At 44.3% G+C, this 12,400-nt stretch overlaps 1 protein-coding gene across 1 annotated transcript in view; it reads right to left on the bottom strand.

The window, feature by feature from the left end:
- The window catches only part of MAP3K10 (mitogen-activated protein kinase kinase kinase 10), a 57,867-nt gene extending 48,557 nt beyond the window's left edge, over positions 1–9,310 (bottom strand). Inside the window, exons 1-3 of the mRNA XM_075836077.1 lie at positions 9,242–9,310; positions 6,788–6,910; positions 906–1,114 (exon numbers count right to left, since the gene is read on the bottom strand). The gene's annotated coding sequence lies outside the window, so the exon portion shown is untranslated. The remainder of the gene's footprint in view (positions 1–905; positions 1,115–6,787; positions 6,911–9,241) is intronic.
- Positions 9,311–12,400: the final 3,090 nt, after the last annotated feature.

Here is a 12,400-nt window from a genome sequence, read left to right as displayed (position 1 = left end):
ATAAAATGTTCCCTGACACAGAAAAGGAATAAATGCACGGATTAATGGAATCAATGAAAACAAAATTGTATTCATTACAAATTACTACAAAGGCTATTAATAGATTTAAAGGGATTTTCTTGTTCAACAACAGTTGACCTTTTAACGCAATGTTGTTTATTAGGTTCAGCATTCTGTGCTGATTAATTTTTTACTTTATCTTTATTTGGTACAGAACTATGTTTTTCTGACACAGAGCTCCAAATCCACAGCTTATCTTTACATAGTATTAAAGTTGAATGATACAATTCTGGCTGCCTTTAGCCACCACTAGGGGGAGCTTGTGTGCTTACTGCATAAGTTTTTATTACTTACTTCACTATATACAGCATGCAGTAAGCTAATAGCAACCCTTAACTGGTACTCCATCACTATGTAGGGGACTTGGAGCTCTGTATCAGAAAAATTGCAACTCAGAAAAGAAAAAAAATCTTATACTTACCCAGAATTCTGTGCTTCTTTTTCCAGGCCGGCCTCCTGGGATGACGTTTCATCCCATGCTACCGCTGCAGCCAATCACAGGCTGCATTGGTCACATGGGATAAAACGTAATCCCAGGAGGCCGGGCTGCAGGAAGTCAGAGAATAAGTGTTTTGTTTTTTTTCATACGTGCAGTTTTCCACAGCGGGCATTCCGGCCGAAAAACCGCATCACAATTTAGTGCCGCTTTTCGACCGGAGATCCCTGCAGCGCCCAGGGTGGATACGCTGCGTGCTTTTACGAAGCGTATCCGTCCTGTGTGAATATAGCCTTAGATTTAATAAAAATAGGCTTCTGTATTACATTACCAGTGCTTTGTGCCAATTTAGCACAGCCTTCAAATTACCCTGGAGCTGTAATATGGCACCTATGGGGCTATACTGTACCTTCAAATGCCTCCAATTTCATACGCAGGTTTTTTCCTTTCTGATTTCTGCTATCTGCATACAAGTCTGGAAAATCTCCCAACGTACACGATGACGTGCGCATATACCTTAGTGGGCAAACGTATGCCTAAAGGGTGTCCTTGTGGCAAAAGCTTAGCCTGCGAACGTCGGGATCCCATAGCCACAGTCAGCCGCAATTTCCAATATAACTGTATACAAAAAAGGATAGTGCACAGTGTAAGTATTTTATTTTTTTTAATTTATGCCGGCTGTGGTAGAAGTATAGCCGTACAGTTGCGTATATTTGTCTGTATAGTTGACGGGACCAAGCGTAAAAACGGAACGTAAAGTGAATTTAGCCTTCCATGGGTCAAAACTGGTTATTGCTGTACTTGATTGCAATAAAATCATCATCACGGAAGTTCCTTCCCTCCTCTTATATAATAATAGAACATCGTCTTTAGGAGCGGCCAGTGACGAGCATTAAATAATTACAGATTAATGCAAATAAAAGGGTTTTATGTAAATAATGCTTATTCAGTGTATAATAAAATGTTATGTCACATTCTCATATACTTTGTGTTGCAATCCCTCAGTGGGTGGAAACATTCATTGACCCACATTTGTTGAGAAGAGTATGCCAGGTTTTGCGGTACACTGCAACGCTAAAATATTGTGATGACGTGATATGTCTTAAAAGGCATTTAAAGTGTAGCTACACGTTTGACAAACTTCTGACATGTCATAGTGACAGGTCAGAAGTTTGGATTGGTGGGGGTCCGAGCACTGAGACCCCCACCAATCGCTAAAACTAAGCAGCTGAAGTACTCGTAGTAGTATGTATCGGAGTACGGGCTCATGGACTTTCTATTGAGTCCGTACACGATACATTTATTTCCGTAAAAAGCCGAACAGACACGAAGCGGCTGAGCGCTCACACGAGTGCTTCAGCTGCTTCGTTCTAGTGATTAGTGGGGGCCTCAGTGCTCGGACCCCCACCAATCCAAACTTCTGACATGTGACTATGACATGTTAGAAGTTTGTCAAATGCTTAACTGCACTTTAATTTAGCGCAAATCACTCCAACTGCCTTCTTTATTAAAACTGGAGTAAAAAATTCCAGTCAAATGTGGGCCAATTGTTAACATTCAGAGGCTGAAAAGTTGATCAAAGTTGATCATGTTATGCTCACACAGGTGCACAGCTCGTAACATTGTCAGCTGTATCAGAGCTCTTCTGAGGGTGTATTCCCACATTGCGGTTAAACCGCACTTTATGCCATAATTTTGGTTTTGAGAAACCCCAATTCAACAGCAACATGCGAATACCCCTAATAAGAATCACACCTATATCAGCTGGACATGATCATAATAGGGTAAAATATGTGCCCTAACAAAAGTGGCATACAGTCCCCAAATAATACTGACCTACACTGTCCAAATAAGGCTGGATTCACACGAGCACATTACGTCCGTAATGGACGTAACGTATTTCGGCCGCAAGTCCCGGACCGAACACACGGCAGGGAGCCGGGCTCCTAGCATCATACTTATGTACGATGCTAGGAGTCCGTGCCTCGCTGCCGTACAACTGTCCCGTACTGAAAACATGATTACAGTACGGGACACTTGTCCTGCAGCGAGGCAGGGACTCCTAGCGTCGTACAGAACTATGATGCTAGGAGCCCGGCTCCCTGCCGTGTGTTCGGTCCGGGACTTGCGGCCGAAATACGTTCCGTCCATTACGGACGTAATGTGCTCGTGTGAATCCAGCCTAAAAGTGCCAAACAGTCATCAAAGAACAGTGCAATGTAATTTCAATCACTTTATATATTAGAATAGGACCTGCCATATTAGTGCCTGTAGAAACATGCCAATCATAGTGCCCATTTAAGGCCCTGTTCACACAAAGTTTTTTGCCACGGGCACCCTGATGGCAACCCGACGGAACCCATTAAATTCAATGGGTTCTGTCGGGCACCGATGGTGTTCGTCATACAACAGAACCGTCACGTCCGATATTTTCGATGTTCTGCTCCTCTGACGGAGCAGAACAATGGAAAGATCAACGCAGGTGTGAACCCGGCCCTAGTCAGTAAGGCTTTGTTGATACCTGCGTCGTGGCTTACATTTAACAGACGAGCCTCGAAACTATGCCGGATCCATTGTGCAAAAGTTTCCAATAGTGCCCGAAAGACCCCATTCACTTATAATTGGATCCGTTAAGTTTCTGGCGATTTTGACGAAAAGAATAGTGCTGCGAAAGTGATGGAACGGCCGATGTGAACGTAGCCCAAGATTTCACATGTCGAGATGGTTTAAAATCAGTCCTGTACCACCGAGATCATTAGACTTGAAGGATATAAACCCGAGTGGTGGTGGCACATGTGTGGTCACTTTCTATTGAGGTGAACAGGCGTTACAGAGAGCGCTAAAAGTTTGCGTTTTATGTGAATATATGACAAACGATAGTAAGAATATATATTAACTTCCACTAGACAAACAAACGGGCTTGTAGGTCTATCTAGTTTTCTAGTTAAAAAAAAAAATCTATCAGGTATATTTTGCTATTCCTGCACACAAGAAAACACTGCCATATTCTGAAAGCCACTGACAGATAACGTGACCCTATTTATAGTGAAGCTCCATAAAAAATAATGTTAAATCTAGCTTCTCCACAATCTCTATTACCATTTTGTTGTTTTGTTGTTGTTCATTTTGTAGTTTGTTTTTTCTCTGGGTAGTCTCATACTGACACCTGCTGTTCATTTTGTATATTGCAGTATGCTCACAAGACTAATGCCTCATGCACACGATCGTTGTGCCACTCGGGCCGTTTTTGACGGCATCCAAGTGGCACCCTTCACGGACTCATTCACTTTAGCAGGTGAATCGGGTCCGAGTCTCCGATCCGAGTAAAGATAGAACATTTCCTATCATTCCTTAGATCACTGACAGGACTCAGATGGCACACAAGGTCTTGTGCATGAGGTGTAAAAATATATTTTTCTGGTGTAATTGTATTAAAAAAAAAAAAAGAAGCTTTGTTTGGATGCACACTCATATAGGGAAGGCTGTCAATCACTGAGTAGGACCGCCCACTGGACTCCTAAATCCAGAATGAACAGAGATTTAGATCAATAAATTACAAGTTATACTGAATATTTTCCCACAAAACTATATATCAATCTCCTCAGCTCCTCCTGATCTATAACATGCTACCACCAGATCAGAAATCATTTTCAATGTGACAGGCTCCCTTTAAACACCTCCCTCCCTGCCTATATAGTAACAGAGTACACAGGTTTCTTACTAATCTAACACACAGCAGCGTGCTACAGTCAATAGCAAATTATAGTGTTAGGTTTCCCTCTCATCAAATAGTACGTTAGGGCTTGTCCACACACAACGGAATTGCTGCAGAAAATTTTTGCAGCAATTCCGTTGAAGGCCAAAGGCTTTCCACTGCGGCAAAAAGGCACCATTTCCTGCAGTTTTTACAGGAGAAAATGGTGCGGAAATTGCTGCGTTTTTCCCAATGTTAGGAGATGGTGACATGGGTCCCAGCTTCCATCCGCTCTGTATAATGCATAAACTTAGGTCTGCATTTACTGCACACCTGCTGCCTTTGCTAAACCTTGGGCACGGGCAGTCACATCAAGTTATTGATTAGTAGAGAGGGCAGCAGCAGCTATTAAAGAAAAATTGATAAAGAATATTACTTTAAAATTAAGTGCCACCCCTTAAATTATAGTGCGGAATAATCTGCAGCGTAATGGTAAGAGATTTCAAGTAATTTAATTTACACAATCTACAACATGTGCAAGGGCATTAGGCCTTGTTCACACAGTGCAGATTTTCTGCAGATTTTGCATACCCTTATATAATCGGTGGGGGTCCAACACATGGACCCCGCACAGATTAGCTGTTCTGGCTGCCGCTGGGTGACGGAAGCAATGCAGAGGATGGTGCCAGAAGCAGGTGGCTCCAGCCACTATATAGCGGCCATGATGGTTACTGTAGCTCTGCTCCTATACACTTGACTAGGAGCAGAGCTGCGGTACGGCAGCACGGCCTCTATATTGTGACCGGAGTCTTTCGCTTCCGGCACCGACCATTCCATATCTTCCAGCGCCTGGAGTCGGCCAGAACAGCTGATCGATGCAGGGTGTCCGGGAATCAGACCCCCACCGACAATATACTGATGACCTATCCACAGGTTAAGTCATCAGTATAAAAAAAACAGCCCCAAGCCTGGACAACCCTTTCATTTAGCAAAAAAAATAAAAATAAAAAACCCACAATATTACAATTGAAAATTGCCCAGCCTTAATGGACACGCATAGCGTGTATGTTGGGAGATTTCCCAGCTCAATATAGACAAAAAGATGTGATGTGAACTGGGCCTTAGGAGTTGAATTATACTTTACTGAGTAATATACTGGCGTTTGGCGCTTGAAACTTAATCATTTACATTACAACAGCAGACAAACAGAGGTAAGTTTCTTCAGAAATGCCAGTACATTCTGGGGGTTGTAGTTCCCACAGCTGGAGAGTCACAGGTTGGAAACCACCGACATAGAAGATGCACTGGCTCACACAGATTGTATAATTCACTGCATTCAGGTAGCCCTGGCTGCAGGGCCAGCGTCAGAACCCAGCGAACCCGGGCAAGTGCCGGGGCACACTAACATTGGGGGGGGGGCCCACTCGGCCGTCTGAGGTGCCGACGCTGCCGTCGTCACGGCATCACTGTCCATATATAGACAGTAATGTCAGGAGGAGAGAAGGAGTCCCAGGAAGAGTGCTAGCGGCTCTGCTCCGGGACTCCGTCTCTGGAGAAGCCCCTGACATCACTGTCCATATATGGACAGTGTTGACAGGAGCAGAGCAGGAGTTCCAGGCAGAGTGCTAGTAGTGCTCTGCCCGGGACTGTGGTTGCCCCTGACAACACCATCCATATATTGACAATAACGTCAGGGGCTTCTCCTAAAGCAGAATCCCCAGCCAGAGCGTCGGCAATACTCTGGTTGGGGAATTCATTCCTAGAGGGAACCCCAAAGGCGCTACGTACAGGGAGGGGGGCTGTGTGGCACTACCTGGTAGGAGGAGGGCACTAAATTTATGGGGGTACAAACTGGGGACCTAACTTCTATACGAGGACATAAACAGGGCCTAACGTCTACATGGGTGCAAAAAGTGACGTTTTCTGCCATTTTACTGCCGCAGTGAGTTCCCTCGCAAGGGGGCCCGCTAAGTCTGTGTCGCCCAAAAGCCCACAAAAAACCTGGAGCCGGCCCTGCCTGGTTCATGGATGAATCTGGTTCTATCTTTGGCGCACCGAATATCCCATGCATTTCGCTGCAGTTACAGCATTACTATTCCTTTGCAATGAATCTCTATTGTACTGTTGAGCCCATTTATATGCATTACTGGAATCATCTAGTATTTCATATAAAATATCCTATATGGATAGACATTACTGTGAATGACATTATAAGAAGGAGACACTGGCCTGTGAAAGAGGCTGAGAATCTCTCTACTGAGACTTGATCTCTTCTGGTTTCTTATGTTACCGGAGAGGGACAAAAGGGAAAACGGAGCCCAATGTGTTTTATTCATGAGACACGGGTCATGTGGCGATAGCGAATGCTACACTTATCCAACTATGGAGTAACAATGTCCCTAAATAAACCTCACAGAATGTTCCCAGGACATTTATGATATTTGCGCTACTGATGTATTTAGTTCATAGACGGTTTCCAAGTCTAGACACAATTGTAACAAACTCTCAGCTGTGAAAGGTATTAAACCAGGGATCTTCTGAGACGATCACTAGAATAAACTATCGATGGTCAAAACAATGGGGCTGATCTGCAGTACCTGGTACAGTCGCACTTATGAACCTGCCGATGTGCCTGCGTAATCCATGAAGGCGTTGCGGTGTGTCATTAATATTTTAGTTCCCGAATGTCAGAAAGCAGACATCCTGAAAATGGTGATGAACTGAAACATAAAAGTATATTAGAAAGTTGCAGAAGATTTCATTATACAATGGTTAAAGGGGTTGTCTCATGAGGACCACCCTGCCCATATGCCCTATGGTCCTCATGGAGGGGGGGGGGCCTAATTATCAGCTTTCGGACCCATGCACATGGCTAATTATGAGCCCATACTGTACCTTTTATATGGAGGCATACAGAAATTATTTCTCATGGATTAATTGGAATCTATGAGAAAAAAAATGTTGCATCCTCCAACATATAACGTATTGTAGAGATTGTCCCAGAATCCAAAATGATCATCTGTCCCCAGGATAGGTGATAATTTTCTGATTGGTGAAGGCTCCACTGATGAAATCCCTACCAATCGTAAAAACTGGGATCCTGAACCCCCAGATCATCCCCACAGGTCAACCGCAGTGAGGAGGACATTGAACGGAGCGGCGGCCGAGCACGCACGCTGCCGCTCCATTCAACGTCTATGGGAATGACGAAAACAGCCGAGTACAGCGCTCAACTGTTTCCGTCCATCTCATAGACATTGAATATGGGGGTTGCAGTGAGGAGGATTTGGGGGGTTAGGGACCCCCAGCGATCACAAAATTATCACCTAATTTTAGATTCTGGGACAACCTTTTTAAAGGCTATGTAAACCTTTGAAAGGCAATTTTTTTATTTCTTTTTTTAAATAAAAAGTTCTGTCAGTGTGATTAGTGCAACTTTCTAAAAATTTTTTTTTTTTTTTTTAAAAGCTACTTTTTGGAATACAGTTGCTTTGTATCCTCTATACAGAGCAGCTGTATCTAGCGCTAAATCCAGTTCTGCAGATCTGACAGGTTCAGAGACAGCGGGTCCTGCTGGATCCACCTCTAATCGATCACAAATAACTTAGATGCGATAGATTACAGGTGGATCCTGCCTTTCTCCGACACACAGAACCCGCCGTCACTGAACCCGTCAGATCTGCGGGACTGACTGAATTCAGGTCATAGCGAACGATACAGATGTCTGTATAGAGAATACAAAGCAGCTGTATCTCTAAAGGGTATGTTCACACACACTAATTAAGGACGTAATTCGGGCGTTTTTGCCCCGAATTACGTCCGAAAAATGCGCCTCAATAGCGTTGACAAACAACTGCCCATTGAAAGCAATGGGCTGACGTTTGTCTGTTCACACGAGGCGTATATTTACGCGCCGCTGTCAAATGACGGCGCGTAAATAGACGCCCGCGTCAAAGAAGTGACCTGTCACTTCTTGGGGCGTAATTGGAGCCGTTATTCATTGACTCCAATGAAAAGCAGCGCCAATTACGTCCGTGACGTTCAAGAGCCTGCACATGCCGTTACGGCTGAAATTACGGGGATGTTTCCTCCTGAAAACATCCCCGTAATTTCAGCCGTTACGGACGCTGTCGTGTGAACATACCCTTAAAAGTAAAACTAATTCTGAATAAAAACGTGCACTAATCACAATGACTGATATTTTTATTTTTTAAAAAAACCTAATAATTGCCCTCCAAAGGTTTACATAGCATTTAAGGAGGTCTCCCCTAGAAGCTGAGCTCACGGGAGGAATAATATGACGGCATGTAGACCCATAATATAGACCCGTAGTAATATGGTCAATGCGCATCAGACCGAATTATCAGTCCATCTACGGGGTCACCTTTTATGCCATAGTTCGAAAAATCATTGTACTTGCCCTAGGATAATGTTATCTGGACCTGCATGGATGTGTTTTATGAGGCTGATGTCTTCTATGTTATTCCTCACTAGTTACAAACTATAGGGCATATTCACACAGTGCAGTTTTTGAAGCCACAACCAGGAGTGGATTTAAAAAAAAAAAAAGAGAAGTAGAATCTTTCCTATATACTTTCCCTCCTTTTTACGAGCCCCTCCTGGTTGTGATTTCACAAACTGCACCGAAACTGCACTGTGTGAATATACCTTAACAGGAGGCACATGTATGACCATAATTCCTACAGCCCCCAAGCCTGTGGATTCTGCTGTCCGAAGTGGTCGTATCCATTGGCAACCAGAAAAATTCAAACTTGCAATGGGAAGGGGGTGGACATCTAAAAATTGGTAAATAAATTACAAATATCATTATTTTCTGGACATAAAGTAAAAAGGCGAGCATGATTATTACTCTTGACTTTTGTGATCCACCCAGACCAAAACTATGTGGAACTAAAAGTTCCAGGAGGTCGTTATAGGACAGAGAAGCAGTTCTGCAGCAGCTGCAGAGGGCCAGACGTTTCTCATCCGCCATGCAATTGCTAAATGCCGTTAATCAAGGGGAGAATTACGTTAAAAAAGACTCACATTACCCAACAATCTGATGTCTTGTTCTACAAGCTGCCAGCATGTGGCACTGCAAAACACTTTTAACATACAATTTGGAGCAATAAAGTTTATTTTAAAAAAAAAACCCGTAGTGCGTCAAACAGGAATCGGTGTGGTCAGGAAGATGCAAGGAAATTTCATTGGCTATAAAAAAAAACGGGTGGAGTCGATTATGTAGATTCAATGGGCGTGACCAGTCATTTTTTCTTCCGTCTGAAACAACTGTTTGAATGACGTGTCGTGCTTGGTTGTTGTCGTTGTCAAGGCGACGTTTAGAATTTGGCGCAGACTGTAACCTTGGTAACACACAGACGCCATGCATCTGGTTGGCATCTGGTTGGCAGCACTCATAATGGAACCAACCAGTGATTGTAACTGGTGATGTGACTGCATAGATATGGAGTGTGCACTGTCAAAAATAAATATAAGTGAATAAAAGTATGAATTCTCAATATAAAGGTTTTTCATAATTTTTTCATCACAGGTAAATAAATTTTATATTGAAAATTAAAAAAGAAGTATGCGCCAATGATGGAAGTTATGTGTCGCACGTCACAGCAAATATTACACTGTGATACTCAGTAACCCCATTTTGTGCCTTTATGCCAGGTGGAACCCTTCAGTGCCTTTCCGGAATGCCTCCCTTCTATGTCTGCCCTAGGTGTCACCTTTAATGTCCGCCCTGGATGCTCCCATGTGTTTATGCTCTGGGTGCCCCCAGTGTCTCAGGGATGCAACATCTGGCTGATACAGAAAGCAGGATTGTGATGTCAGCATTTGCCTTTTTCCTTCCAATTCAGCAGCTGTGCCCATCCGATCACCAGCCGGAGGGCAGCTCTGTGTGTGACACTCGCAGTCCAAAACTAAAGACCAGCATCGAAGAAACCCCTGATCTGGTCCGTTTAACCTCTTAGACGACCCATAATCTCTACGTTATTAACAAAGATAGAGTGTTCCCCTGATAAAGTTGAAAACTGCGGTGGAGCTCAGGAGCCAACGGCTACCTGCCCCATCGCTCACCCTCCTATACCACAGCCCACTTTAGGCCTGCAGCCTACAAGCGGGCAGGTCCCCATCATAGACCTGCGCTGTCCCGCAGATTGCCCAGACTACAGGCCGGAAGAGGCCTGTTGCCTGCACCGCTGTGTGCGATGTAGGGATGCGGTTAGATGAGTATTTTTCATTGTATTTTCTATTTTAGTACACAGGGTTAGGCACTCTGCTTGGGGGCACTATTACTCTCTGGGGCACTTTGGGTAACACATGGCAGACCTCTGCTTTGGCACAATTATTTGGGGGATACTATTAATGTTGTGCGCGCTATTGGAGGACTATGCTGGGCACAGTTATTTTGTTGGACACAGCTAGCACTATTACTGTTAGGGGCACTCTGCTTGGCACTATAGGGCACTCCAATTGGCGCAACTACATTGTGGGACACTCTTTTGGCACTTGCTATTGTGGGCACATTTCTAGGCACTATGAGATCACTCTGTCACAATTATTTTGTGGGTACTATTACTGATTGAGGGTAATATCTGCTGAGCACATTTATTTTTGGTTAGCACTGTATGGCACTATTACTCTTGAGGGCACTAACTGCTTGGTAGGGTTATTGTTGGAGGCACTAATGCTGTCGGGGCACTATCTGTTTGGCACCATTATTGCTGGGGCCTCTGTCTGCATGCTCCTCATTCTCCTCAGACAGCACTATGTTTGGTCAATGTCACTTTATTGATCTATTTTTTGATTTCTTGTTCTTTGACTGAACCCAATCGCTGTGTCCGACTGGTGATGCTGATACATATGCCAGCTAAAACGTGTTTGGGATGTTGTACTAGGGTTAACTTTGAGGTTCAATAAGGAATTACTGCAGCTCAGGTCAGGCAAGCGATGATGGCTGGCTTGCTGTATACTGTCACAAACAGGGTCAAGGGCCACAGCGGCTTTGGCTGGGATGAAAGCCTCTAAAGAGTCAAGATGCCAGTCCCCTCCTGATACAGGGGTCGGTCTGTCAATAAGGCCTAGCGGACCTCAAAATGGCTGCTCACCTGCTGTTTTTACACAGGCTTCTGCCCGACCCAGTAAACAGGGCATTATTCCCTCCAAGGGGCAGCCTAAATAGGCCAGACAGCAAGAAAAAAAACCAAAAAACAGTCCCTCTGACTTTAGGGGGACACAGAGAGAACATGAACAGTCCCATCCAGAACACAGGAACAGTCCCCTCAGGAATGCTGGAGAACTCGGCATTGACAGGGATAGACACGGACACATGGTTTGGCACATTGCAGGAGTAGTTCACTACGATTCAAACTCCACACCGTCCCATAGGACACCCAACACCATAGCACAGGCTTCTTGTCTTGATATGAATCTCTGATATAATGAATAATAAAGGTTTCCAGTGTTACCATCCTCTACTGTATGTAATGTCTGACTATTTTATTCAATAATTCTCCTTTCCACTCAAATTGCCTTTTTTTCTCTTGTAATTAAAATACATGCTTGCTGTCCGGACCTTATAAAATATGTCTCATATATCTATGGCTCGCATGTCACGTTGCTTCTGTAACTGCCATCCACTACTATGGGAGTTACGGAAACAGCGCAGCTCAGCGAGTTAAGCTGTTTCCGTAACTCCCGACCATGTAATCAGGAAGTGGCCGGGAGGCAGCGTGAGCAGGAAAAGCTAGAACGGGGACTAGGGGGCCCCGTTCTGGAGATAAGTGCGGGTCCCAGAGGTGGCACCTGCGTCTATCTGACATTTATGACATATCCTGTGGATATGTCATAAATGTCCTTCATGGGAAAACCCCTTTAAGTACTGGTATTGTGCTTGTTGAGGTCTTCCTATCAATCTAAAGCAGAGATTTATTTGCAATTAATCAGAGAGAGAGCGAGCTGATGGGCGCCTTCATTGTCCTCAGCCCTATGTCATCTGACATGGCAGGTGGTGTCTTTCTGCCGTGCAGCAACCCCCTAATCATCTGTCTGTGTTATTACATCCTCTGTGCAGGGGGTCCCTGTCTGTCTTTTGATGCTCTCTTGGAAAACACATGTTGTGACCCCGCTCAACTAGCGATGGCTGACATTTATTCTCTTTCTTCTATGCGGAATGTGCGGAAAGGGTCTCCTGTTAAAAA

The sequence above is a fragment of the Rhinoderma darwinii genome, chromosome 8 (genome assembly GCF_050947455.1).
Source record: "Rhinoderma darwinii isolate aRhiDar2 chromosome 8, aRhiDar2.hap1, whole genome shotgun sequence".
Lineage (NCBI taxonomy): Eukaryota > Metazoa > Chordata > Amphibia > Anura > Rhinodermatidae > Rhinoderma > Rhinoderma darwinii.
The sequence above is the reverse complement of the archived record's forward strand: the minus strand, read 5'-3'. Positions and strand labels throughout refer to the sequence as shown.